General features: G+C 45.3%; 1 protein-coding gene and 1 long non-coding RNA gene across 8 annotated transcripts in view; both read left to right on the top strand.

Annotated features, from left to right (window-relative positions):
* The window catches only part of LOC140652632 (uncharacterized), a 29,148-nt gene extending 19,333 nt beyond the window's left edge, over window positions 1-9,815 (top strand). Inside the window, exons 2-3 of the long non-coding RNA XR_012042894.1 lie at window positions 1,123-1,217; window positions 9,693-9,815. This is a non-coding gene — a long non-coding RNA (uncharacterized lncRNA). The remainder of the gene's footprint in view (window positions 1-1,122; window positions 1,218-9,692) is intronic.
* Window positions 9,816-12,462: 2,647 nt separating this feature from the next.
* Window positions 12,463-13,247, top strand: part of TEAD1 (TEA domain transcription factor 1) — a 162,885-nt gene continuing 162,100 nt past the window's right edge. For 5 of the 7 annotated variants that reach the window (XM_072866176.1, XM_072866175.1, XM_072866174.1 and 2 more), the window contains exon 1: window positions 12,463-12,733. The gene's annotated coding sequence lies outside the window, so the exon portion shown is untranslated. The remainder of the gene's footprint in view (window positions 12,734-13,247) is intronic. The other 2 variants (XM_072866180.1, XM_072866179.1) reach the window with 1 other exon arrangement.

Here is a 13,247-nt window from a genome sequence, read left to right as displayed (position 1 = left end):
AAATAGGGGCTACTGTGCTCAGAAACAAAGGTAACAGCCTCATTTTAAAATTGACATCTTTTGAGAAAAAAGCAGTCTTCCATCTAGACAGAGCAGGACTTGAAGCAGTTTTGGGGAATTTATAGATGAAAGGGGGAAGTTTTGTTTACATTTTTTAAAAGCACAAAAGTTGGATGTCCTTAGAATCACAGTTCACAATTCAGCTGGGCTGGACAGTTTGGGGGAGCAAGAAGGGAATATATGTTTACACTGTAGCAAATACAAAAGAAGCAATCTTAACTAAATTATGTGTGATACCTTTTCTGTTTGCTTTTCTTCGGTATGTTGTTAGGAAACGGGCCAATTTCAGGAATGTAGTTTTTAATTTTCATTACTACGGTGGGTAAACTGATAGCCTTTGCAAAAATATGGAGTAACGTTCTGGGGGTAAGACCAGACCACACTGACTGACACACAAAGAAATTGTCTCTTTAGAAAACATAAACCTTTAGAACTGCAGAACTCAGGGATTAAAAAAAAAAAATCAGTCTAGCCCTGCACTGAGGCAGGATCAAATACTCCCAGACCACCCTGGCACACACACATCCCAACTTCTCAAAATTTCCTATGAAGGAAGCTCCTCTGGCTCCCCAGTTCATCTGTTCTGGTGTCTCACCATTATAATGCAACATAACATAACAGAGATGCAGAACATGACTGTGTTATGTTTATAGTAGGGACAAATTTCCACTGCCATGACAATGTAAAGGATTGCTAAAGTGTTTCACATTAGGTTTAACTTAAACTTTAGGACCTTTTTATATTGCTGGAGCAATATGAAGGGCCCACTTATGTAAGTGAAAGCAAGGCTCTCAGTTTCTGATGATCTTTCTATGGCTGTAGACTAGGAAAACTTCCTAGGACAATGATGCTATTGGCTGCGTAAAGAAAAGTAGATCACATCTACTCTGATAGTGTTGTACAGTGCCAAAATTTGAATTGTGTGTAAGCAATAAAAAGAACTGCATTGATAACAAGTGCAAAATTCTGAAACCATCTGTCACGTATTTTAACACGTATACAAGAGACTTTTCATGTAATTTAGTAGTTTTTTCCATGCTTCATGTATTCCGCCGTCTTCAGTTTAACATCGAAGGAGAGCTTTGAGATGCACCTGTGTCACCACCTTGTGTGTTACAATCCACGTCCAGATGAAGCTGTACAAGATACCCCACAAGGTAAGCCTGAAACTCTCATCTGCATTTATGCCTACCCTCTCAAAAAGAGCAAAACTCTGCAGGAGACAACAGATTGCATTCCCTCTCTCTTTTGCTGAAAACAGTACAGCTCTTTTCCATTTCTTTCCCTGCTTGAAGTCACCTGTTGATCTCCAGACAGCTCCAGGCCTGCATCTCACACATTTGCAGAGGAGCCCTGCAGCTTCCCCTCCTCCATGACCCCATATGCTGGAAGCAGCTGGTCGGTCTGATCTGTGATCTATTAACCAGCTGCACTTGGCACATAGAGTTATGGAGGAGAGGAGAGAGGCTGCAGGTGAGGGTGTGCCTCTGAGTGTAGCCCCAAGCTGAAAGAAAGGCACGCTCTTCAGCTGCAGCACAATACTGGGTGGCCTCCGCTTGCATGTGACTTGCACGCAGTGCCTCACTCAACACAGCAGCAAAAGCTGAGGGGCCTGAAAGTCAGTTTTGTTGCATGATGTGCCATGATTGATGGGAAGGTATCTGGTCTTGTTCTAGAATGCCTATTTTTAAGGATGTTTTCTCACTCTGTGAATTGAATAAACTAGTTTTGCAATCTGCTACAGGCCCCACCCTGCCTAACCCTGGCTAGTTAACCTGTAACAGATTGCAAAACTGGTTTGAGTCTCACAGTGAAGAAAGAGACATAAATTAGGTTTTTAATAGTTTAACTCTCCTCCTTACCAATAACATAAGCCATCAGTTGTTAATAGCGGTGCCATAGGAGAAGCACAACACGTGTCACCCAGTAATTCCTTTGCCACACTGCAATAGCTCTTTTCATGGTTTTGGAGATTAAAAACTATGGAGGCAGGAGTAAAAGTCCCTTCCCGGTGCTGCAGCCTGGATGCCTAATTCATATTCTGTATGTAGGATTCACATGTATGCCATGAAGAGCTCTGACATAACTGAGCAACCATAGTTCAGCCGATATGCATTGCCTTGCTAAGCCACTCTAATTGGCTTGTGTGTCTGAGCCAATGCTGGAATGAAATGCAGGTAGATATCTCACCCCCTTCAAACCTGGGCAGCAGAACAAACCCATGTCTCAAACAAACAGTTTTTACTTACTGTTTTCCACTGGCCTGAATTCATGAGACACCTACAGGTTAGACAACAGTCACCTAGAGACAAGAAAACAGAACAAAAAGGTATGGACAATGTTTTATACATGTAGGATGTTAATATTGATATGTTACTAAAACAACTTGATCCCATGCAAGTTTATTTTCCCCATTGTTTTGCTATAATGCATGGTCAGAAGGAGCATGCAAGCCTAGCCTACTGATATAAAATGTAAAGTCAATGAACGCTCCTTCTGAGCAGGTGGCCCTTCCAACCGGCTGTAGATTTCCCATTCCCTCTGGCCCATTTTCAACCTTTAATTCTTTTATTGCAAAAAGGAACAGAGTGACAGGAGTTATAATGCAGAGATACCTTAATGGCTAATTCCAGTCCAGATGCAGCCAACAAGTAAATTTTGCCCAGGCTACACTGAGGCCACAAAATTGATGAAGCCCACTTACCTGTTTGAGAAGGTATACTGGTGGCCATGCTCCTGGTCTCGTGGAAAAGAGAGATTATGTGTCATTTCAGTTCCCAGTTTGGAGGGCTACATCCACTAATGGCTTGCTCAGAAAAGCTGGAACAGACCAACTGCTTTCTTATGCAAGGAGCACAGTAAAATGCAATGAATACCTCTGAAGGAGAACTTACTGCTCTGCAACAGAGCTGCCTCCTGCTAGACAGTGCTTTCTCCATGGGGCTTGGAGGAGTGTATTTATCTCAGGCAGAGAAGGACATTAAACTCAGGTTCCTTCAGTCCTGAGTGGACCAAAGCTTATCTATTTTGCTACCAGGGAAGGACAGTGAATGGCAATGTCACCTTCTTCCTCTCATTTTTGTAAAGCACGGAGGCCAGCTGCCAGTTTGAAAAGCAAGAGCAGAGGCACCCACCCTCAGCAGAGGCAGCTAGGGTCTGAATTGCAAGAGTTATGCCAAACAAGGTGTCTTCATGCTGACAGAGGGCAGACCTCTACTGCTTTCCTAAGGATTTCCCTTTTAGCTAGTTCTAGGTACCTCTAACTTACCTGTGGTGAATCTTGTTCTCAGGCACCTGGCTTTTCCTATGCATTGCATCTAACATGAAAGCAAATCCATAAGGCTTGAATTGCAACACTGAATGTTGGGGAGGTTTATCCTTAAGAGCATCAGGGCTGGGGTCACCTATGCCAATATGGGGAAAACATTTTTAAAAGGAAAGAAGGAAAAGACAATATCATAAACAAAAGTTCTTGCATTGTGTTTTTGTTTAGGTAATTTCTTGTGCGAATGGTATGACTCAAATGAGCAGAGGGTTCATAGAGCCTTTTTGTGCTGAGGGGCTGGCAGGCAGTGATGTACTAGCAGAGTTCAGCCATGTACCACTACTCTTTGCTAGTATGGACAAGATTAGATGAAGAAACACTGCCCAAGGAAGGGGTTACAGGCTTCTAATTTTGTCTAACTACTACCCAGTGTTTCTTCTTTACTTGCCTTCGGCAGTTAGAAGTGACTCAAAAGCCTTCACCTGCCTATAACTATGTATGTAAGGCCATTATCATTAATAAATCAAACTGCTTCCCTTTGTATGTGCTTGGAAGTTTAAAATTGCTGAATGCTCTGCTGCAGCTAAGAATACAGCCATTCTGAGTTTCAATTCTTTCCAACAGTTACTGGTGTCAGTTCTGAAATACCTCTATTTTACAAGCCATTTGATTGCTTACTTTAAAAATTCACCAAAGCTCAGCTGGGGCCTGATTTTCAGTGAACCTCAGTTCTGTACCCACAAGGAATTTAGACGACTCTGTGACCTCATATTAAGTGAATAAATTAAAAAGATTGCTTTTTAAAACTATTGATTGTACCTGACAGACATTTGGGATACAATCTCTTAAGGCACAAAAGTTGTACTCATTTGTTTTTAGAATATTTTGGATGTTGACTTGTGGACAAGTTGGGAGCTTGGCTCTTCAGCTATACCAGAGACCAAAGTTGCAAGAACTAACAAACAGAGCTGGGGAGAGGATTTTTATATGTAAATAAGAAAAAAAAAGAACTATCGGAGGGCAGTGTGGTAGATGCGTTTGCATTAGGGAAGTGTGATGTGCTAGAGGTGTAAAGAGCAGTTAAAAAATTGGATGGTACTGAGTTCTGCTGTTACCTTAGCTACTGTGAGGATTGCTTTGACTTCCCATAACAATTTCCAGTTGGTAAAAAGGAAGTACTAGTGCTTAGGGCACAGGGGTGGTGTGAGGATCAACTGCTTAGTGTTTATAAAGTGCTTTGAAAATGATAAATGTTATATAAATCAGGAAATGCTGACAGACATCATCCATCTGGGACTGATTGTGAAAAATAACAAATTAACTAATTTCTTCAGGATCTAGAGGGTAAAAGAAGCACATAAAACATACAAGGCTGTGCAGGTGGTACAGTAACTGCACTTGTGAGGTCACCTAAGATGAAATCATACGTGAAATGAGGTCAGGATTCTCTATGTTTATGATAAGCATTTGTCCATGACATCATCTCATTGTTTGACACACTTCTACCCAACTATTTAATGACCATTTACAGGACCTGTGATTCACAGTTCCTTATGTGTCCCACTTATCTGGGACACCCACTGCGGGCAGATCGCTTTGCCCTGTGTCCTGTATGGCACACAAGAGCCGTGAACACTTACTGACTAGTGTGACTTGCAGTCATCCCTGTCTTCCTTCTGCCAAAACCTGTTCATTAAAACTGTACAGCTATTATTTCCCCGCCTTTGGAAGGCATTGCTCTTCCTGCAGGATACCCGTTTGAGGTGGTCCTCTATTTCCATGGACCACTTCAAACACTGGCAATGTGTCCTGACTGGCTCTCTATGGGACATAATGCATCATGAGCATATAGGCAGAAAAGCCAGAACAAAGAGAGCATTTGCAGTCAGGACTAAGCTTTACAGCAGCCAGTCCATCCACTGGAGCTTGCAAAGCTGCAAAACTCTGAATTTTAAGAGCATTAAACAGTTGTTTTAATTTCAAGTAAGTAACACTGTCAGTTCAGTTACTGTTTGTCATTACTGAAACATGACAGAGAAAAAGCAGTGAGAGAAAAGACAGTCCAATATTAAAATTAAAGGTGGGGATCCTATTCTGATAGACTAGAGCACCAGCTAGCCTCAGTGGCTCCTACATCTTCAGATGACTTCTCTTTTTCCTGTTTCCAAAACTGTCTTCCTAAATACAGGCTAGATGAAACGTATTTGTGGTTCCCCCTGGGAAGGATGAGGAAAGGTCAGGATTTACATGGTGATATTTACTACTACAAATTCTGTAATGGCCATTCCAGAAATTTGATTCAGTAGTTCTCATCCCCATGAACTGAGTCCATCTAACTACATACCCATACACTATATGATTTCCTGGCAGCTTTGGGTAATTTTTTCTTCTTTCATTACCCAACCAACTGCAAATTAGTCTTTGTAATTTTCCTACCGAAAAGCCATGTAAGCCTGGCCTTCAAGGATTAGTTGCAGTAAGGAATGCATTACCTCTCTTTAGATTTCCTTTTATACTCATTTGAACATCCAAATAGTCAAATTCAACAGGATATAGCGATATATTCTTCTAAGAGTCCCTTTCCTTTGCCTCTCCTCTCCTGCTTCCCCCCTTCAAAAGTAGAAAGACTGAACCCTGCTAGGTTTGAATTGCCTCAGAAATAGTGCTGTGCTCTCTCAGCTCCTCTTCTGTCCTGAACAAACCCTGAGCTTTGTGGGTGGCTGTATTATACCAGAAGAATATGCACTGAGAAAATAATGAGGCAAGAGGAACTAAGGTACTTTTTGCAGGTCTCATTATGCAGATGACATAGAAGAGAGTGTGACAAGAGAGCGTATCTCTTCTGACTTTTTCCTTTCTTAGCAACATCACCCTTAACACCTCTGCAGAGCTCAGACTTTCTCACTTCGGTTTTCTTCCAATTTTGTTTACCATGTGTGATTCTACCTGCATTACGAATGGAGAAATGGAAAAATCAGTGTAAAATAAGGGTAACTATATGGGTAACTATATTCTAGTTGGGCCTTCAGTGTGCAATCTGTCCTACTGGCCTTGGTCTCATATAGCGTGTATCCCTTCCACTTCAGATGAAGTTTGGTTTTGTATGTATCAGAACTTCCAATGATACTTTGGACTCTGTATGCATAAGGAGCGTTAAAGAAGTCCTTCTTGTCTGGGACAGTTTGTTTTCACTTTAGACACTGTCACTCATGGTTCACTGGTTTTGGTAGCCTTTCCCAATATCTGGCAAATTCTCCCTTAGCACGTGGCTTTCCAGGGATTAGGTGAAGCAGCAGCCAGGGAGCCAATGTCTGGTGCCCTTGGTGTGACAGGGGAAGCGGCCTTTGCACTCCTGACCTGGGGCCAAGGAGCCTCAGCAGGAAACGCAGCTCAGCTTTTTGCCAGCACCTCATGTCACCCGAGTGCCTGCTTACGTCCAAAGCTGTTTATAAACAGATAGGTCCAAATGCTGCACTGATTTACACCTTTTGCAGTCTCAGCAAAGTCAATTGTGAAAGTGGAATTTGTCTTATTGCAGAAGGAGTCACTATGGTGAAGCTGCCTCGCACTTTCTCTAGTGAAATATCTTCCATTTCTTGTGTTAAGATGGTATAACAACTCCCATGTTTGCTGCTGCTCTTTGAAATTTGGTTGGTTAATGACTTTACCATCCCACAACATGCTGCTTTCCATACAAATGGTGTGGACAGATGCCCAGGCCAGGCCTGGGAGCTGGGTCTGTGGCACACATTACTTCTGTGGTGGTGGCAAAGTGGCCACGGGCTGATTTGGAATCAGCAGCATCACAGGGGACAAAGGCAAAGCCTGCCCACGAAAGGACACGCCGCAGCCTTCAAGGCGGAGGCAGGCGGTGGAGAGCCAGCTGGGCCGCCACAGGGCTGTGCTGGGACAAACTGACACCAGGAGTGGTGTCTCTGTGTCCTTCTCGGCGGCTGGAAAAGGCCTACTTAGGAAGAATTCATTTTGGAAAGAAGAAAGTCTGGCCCCTGCCTCTCCCTGTAAAAGTCACCTGTGGAGTCATTTTGGTGAGATAAATGAATGCTTGTGAATTACCTCGTACAACAGATTTCACAGCAGATGGTGCTTTTAAGTGCTTTGAAATATTCCTTGGATGTAGATTTTGAGCATCATCTAGAGGAAGCCTGTAATGGTACTTAGGTGGTTAAGATAAACATTAAGGTGTCTTTTATTATGATTGTTATTGTTATTTTTATTACTATTACTATTATTATTCAGGTGTCTAGATAAGTATTGAGGTTTCCCAAAATAGGTACCCACCTAAAAACCACTGAAATAAAAAGAAATTAGGCACTTAGGTACTGAAGGGGTTTAAAAATACCTACACCTAACTTCAAGCATCTAAATACCATTAGAAATCTGGGCCGAAGTGAAGAGAGGGAACAAAATATGCCATTTGCATATTAAGCAGGCTGAGAAGTGCTCAGAAACCTGAAATTTTGATGAATCAAAGAAAAGAGATTCTTTGGGAATTTGAATAGGAATTTTTTTCTCCTTTTTTCCCCCAGCAGAAAATGATGGTAACACAACAAAATTTGTAGTGCAAAATATTTAAAAGCCCAGCCACCCAAGTGGTTTCCCCAGTAATTTGTTTCAATCAGTGGTGCTAAGAATTATCGCTATCAGTAGAAGGAATAGGCTGCTGTGCTTATATTGTTTGCTCTAAAGCAGGACAAGAGCCACACCATTTTGATGTTAGTGATTTCATCAGTGGGAGAAATACACAGCTCTGGACTCTGGTCATGTAATTTTAAAAAGCTCTCAGTTCACCTTTAGAAATAAGCAACCAGAATTGTCTGAAATTATATATTTCCACTTTCTGTACTATTTTAACTCAGTTGGGCTCTGAGGCCGTGGTTCATGTCCTGGCTTCCTCTCGACTCAATTATTGTAATTCATTATTGAACTGTTATTTGTTTTCATTCTTTACACTGTCTGCTGCTTTAGAAAGCTCAGCAGCTAGATTTATAATATGGAGAGCTCTGTTCCATTACATTACAGCTTCCCCATAGTATTTTTGTTGGCATGTTCAACAACACATTGATTTGGGTATTTAATTCTTTGCACACTATAGATAAACCCTAATCTACATACTGCTTTTAAGCATTTCCTGAGATTAGCAGTTTTTCTAATCTGAACTGAAATCCAAATATAAAGTTTTAAAATTCTTTCAGTCCTTGTAACCAAAATGCTGTATCCAAGCACTGTTGAGCTTTGAGGTTCATTCCAAGTCCAAAATGAGCGCTGGATCTAGAATTTGCAAAGTCCATCTTGTTTTCATCTGCCAATACTCTCTAGGCAGATGAGAGTTTACTTATTCCTAGAGTAAACTAGGAATTCTGTTCACCCTGTATCTTTGGGTACCACTTCATCTCTGGGAGACTTAAAAGCATCATCTGTCTTTGCGTGGCTGGGATGAAACACGTTACATGCCCTGTACCTGGCATAGCTAATGGCAAAGAGGAAGAGAACTGCAACTCTTCTGTTAGGCTCCCTAACGCCCTCTACTATCAGTGGTCTCATGAATGAAGACAGAAGTGGTTCCTATACGTAAACCACAATCCAGCCTCCATTTTATCTTTAAGTACGGTCACACTTGCCCGCGCCCCAGTCTCAATAGGACTTGCACTCAAAATAGTATTTTAGTGACAAATGCAAGACTTGATAGTACTACAGACCTTTATTCTCTGATCGTATATTCTTTTGCTTGTTCTTTCTGTCCTTCCTTACCTTACTCCTTTCATTGTTAAGCTAATGCCCTTTCCTCACTGCCATTTCCTCTTCCTACTACTTCTTGGTTTTCTTCTCATAAACTACAGTCTCTCTTGCTCTCCCAGCTGGTTTCCCTTCAGCTGTTCTTTCTGCCCCATTGATTCCTTTTCTTCTGCAGGTTTCCCTTTCTCCATTTTTATCCCCCTTTTTAAACCTTCTTTTTATTCTTTCTGCCTTCCTTCTATAGTCACAAATATTTCTCTCACTTTCCCTTCTCTCCTCTCTTCTGTGTCTCTTCTCTTTCCCCAGTCTCTCTCCCTGAAGTCTTTTTATTGGTGTCCGTCTCTTGAATCTCATTCTTTCTCTTTCTTAAAATATTTTCCCATATTCCCCACTTGTATGTCTCCTTTCTAGCCGAGATAAGCATTTGTCCCCAGGAAATGCCCCTGTCTGGGCTTGTCCCAATGTCCCTTTGTTTTCTTCAGCTTTTGTAATTCTCAGCACACCTGTGTGCCTGAAGAAGCTGTTCATCAATACACACAGGGCAGGCAGTTCATCGGAGCAAGTTCTCTGTGTATGAATATGCCTCCAATGTACCTTCCTTCTTCTTCCACAGGGCCTCCAAAGAAGCCTACCCCCCCATGAAGGCAATGGCTGCACTAACAGGCTGGGTGATACTGATGGTGTCTTTCCTCATCCTCACCTTCTGTCAAAACGCACAGACCTCTCTATCCCCAGGACACATTTTTTTTCTGTCAGAAATTCATTGGGATTCTAGGTATGTATTTTTTGAAGTGATTGCTGGCATGACATGGCATGATATGGCATGACATGGCATGACATGGCATGACATGGCATGACGACACGACAACCTACAGGATGTATGAGCCAAGAGGCAAGAAAGATCAATACTTGACAGAGTTTCCCTACCTCAGTTTTCAGAGGCTATTGGTTTTATCTGGAGCTTCACTGCCTGTGAAGAACACTAATGTAGAAAGTTTCAGAACCTGAGAAATAATTAGAATTTTGTGAGCTTTCCCTGCTGCTTGCAGTTAACAGCAAAATGCACAGGCATCAGGTAAATTTAATTATTCTTCTTGACAGAGTTCTGAATGGCAAAAGAGCTACTGAACTGTCTGTCTGCAGATACGGGCAAACAGCTACAACCTGGTTTAAGTTTGATTCGTGTTCATCCACAACCATAGGTGTAGAAACAAACTCCTTTTTTTCTTTTCCACTAGGAGAGCATAATCCCGCAAATTTTTCATCACTTTCATTTGTGAGAGCTGCTATAGGTAAGAAGTTTTCAAACTCTATTTATCCATTGTCCAAAAATTTGCTATTCTCCCTGCATGTGTACAGAGCTATGATACCTTTTGGGCCCTGCACAGGCAAAAAAGTTAGAGTCAGTATTCTTGGTACTTTCTCTGCAAGCCTTATGGAAAAAAAAAATCACATTCATTTAAAGATGTTTCACATTTCTTTGCATGCACTGGACATAGTGAAGTGAGTTTAAGTCTAGTGACTAAAAAATATATGGTATGGTATAGGTGTTAGGGGGCAATGTTTTTTCCCATTTTTCTGTTCCAGCTTTGGAAAAGAGTCAGTAAACTTTGCGTACACTCAAGAGACTATGGCTTTTGTATAGACATTGCAAAGTGATTGAATTTTACCAATTGTGCAGGCACTTAGACACTTACTAGACAATATTACTAGAGCTGTGTGGAAAGGAGGAGGGGAAGAAAAAAGATATTCTGTGTATGTGTGAGGGGGTTCCTTGTAGCCTACTTTGGGGAAGAAATTTTTCAGCCAGCGTGGAATGGTGTGGGGAAAAAATATCCTAAAATATGTTCATTTTTGCATTCTCCCAACCCTTTGACCAATACCTGTTCAAACTTTGGCTCCATTTGATATTGCTACTTGTCGCATGCCATTTCTGTAGGGTTGAGTTTTAGTAGATTTCAGTCAGTATAATTTGTGTGATCAGTGGGAACATTGCATCTTCTGCTTGCGCTGCCTATCATGCACACTCTGTGCCTGGTCCACAAAGGTAAAAAACAATCACAGGCTCTGTGTGAACTGCAACATGAGCTTTAAGCGACTCGTTTTCAAGAGGCTCCTGGGTCAGTCACAGGCTCAAATGGTGGCTGTTATCAGCATGGCTGTCTTACAAGATTGGTACTGGGAAAGCATCAGGACAAGCATGTTTCTGGTATTCACAGAGAGACACGCTCGGCATCTTTTCTTAATGTCATACACAAGTAATATACAGGGCATTTATTGTGAATTCCACCAGCATGTCATGAAGGTACATGTGATGTGAGCATGTTAATGCTGTCTGATGACACCAACATATGGTTCTTTTGAGGCTGTAATGTGATTTTCCTGACATCTCCAAAAGTGGTAGCCCTGCTGAGCAAACTTTCAAAGGTGGATAGAAATGTATGTTTGCACATCAAAATAGGCAATTTATTTCACCAACAGGCACCGAGGTGTCCAGTTATCCATTTTGCCTATGCAAACATGAGTTTTCACAAGCACAACAGCTGTGCCTGCCCTGTGATTATTTCCGTAAGGTGGCGGACTGTTAACTGAAGGAGACATGCCGTATGATAATGCTTGGGTAGCGTTTCTGGGGGATGGGTTGCGTCGGTACAAGATAGTCTAACGGCACTTAGGCTCACAGCTAGAGTGGTGCAAAACTTGCATTGTGAAATCTGAAGCTGGGGCCAGTTTTGTGAGAAAGGTCATGACCCGGATTCAGGGTGAAGACCGTGGAGCCCTGGGCCACGCCATGTCCACGCTGATCTGGGGTGGGATGTGCACGAAGCCTTCCCGCTCGCCCCCTGTTCCGGGGCTCTGTCGGGGGTGCTGCGGGTGGCCTTCCGGGCAGAGGCCTGCATTTCCTGGGGACTGGCAGGGGTTTGTTTGCACAGGGCTCTGTGGTGCACCAGGGGCTGGACGTGCGTGTGGGCAAGCTGGGCTTCCCAGGGGAGCCTCCCCATCCACCAGGGTCCCGGGCCCAGCCAGCTCCCGGGCCCGCCGCAGACCGTCACCGTTGCAACCCCGTACTTTGCAACTCCGCCGCAAAGCCTGGCGCAGCCTGTTGCAGCCCCCCGTCGCAGAGCGCTGCAGAGCCCGTCGCAGACCCCCGCTGCAAGCCCTTCGCAAAGCGCTGCGGGGCCCCGCTGCACGGCCCCGCGCAGGCCCGCCGGGCGGCGGCGCGGGTCCCACTCTCCCCGTCCCCTCTCCCCTCCCGCGGGCTCCCCTATGAGGTCAGCGCCGCGCGGAGGCCCCGCCCGCCGCCCCGCCCGCCCGCGGCCGCAGGGGGCGGCGGGCCGCGCTCCGCCCCGCGGCCGCCCCGCTCCCGCGTTCATTTCATTCCTCCCCTCATTCCGCGCATTCCTCGCATCGCTGGCGCCGCGCAGCCCGGCCGGGAGCCCGGCCCGCCCCGCCGCCGGCCGGGCAGCAACTCATCCTCCGAGGGCTCCGTCCGCCGGCCCGCGGCAACCTACCGCCGCGGTATAAATAGCCGAGCGGCGGATTAAAAATAGGCGCGGGGCCATAAATAACCGGGGCGGCCCGGGGGCGGCGGGCGAAGTTTGCCGTCGGAGCGCGGCGCGCTGGCGGTGCGCGGAGGGGGGCCGCGGCGCGGAGGTAAGAGGGGGCCGCGGGCGCGCACGCCGCGCCGCCGGCGCTTTGTGCGGCGGGGCGGGGGGTCGGTCCCGGCCGGGGTCGGCCCGGGGGGCCGGCGCCCCCGCAGGTGCCGGGGCAGGCGGGAGAGGGGCCGCGGCAGGGGGAGAAGTTGTTTCCCGCGGAGTTTCTGCCGCTGCGGGGCCGCGGCCGGAGCTGCAACAGGCGGCTGCTGCCCGCCCCGCGCCGCGCCGCTCCGCTCCCCCTCGCCGCCGCCGCCGCCGCTCGCACTTAGTTGCCTGAGTCACCGCTCTGCAGCCGGGCGCGCACACACACGCGCGCACACACACACACACACACACACACACACAGCCACTCTCGCTCTCTCTCACACACACACACTCGCGCACCGATCCTTGGCATTTTTCACATTTTTTTCCACGGGGAAGCAAGAAGTTAGGAGCAGCCCCGGGCTCGCCGCAGACGCTCGCAGCCCTCAGGAGCAATCCCCCGGCGGTGCGGGCTGCCGAGCGGCCCG

The sequence above is a fragment of the Ciconia boyciana genome, chromosome 6, assembly GCF_034638445.1.
Source record: "Ciconia boyciana chromosome 6, ASM3463844v1, whole genome shotgun sequence".
Classification (NCBI taxonomy): domain Eukaryota; kingdom Metazoa; phylum Chordata; class Aves; order Ciconiiformes; family Ciconiidae; genus Ciconia; species Ciconia boyciana.
This window is presented reverse-complemented; position numbering and strand designations above follow the sequence as displayed.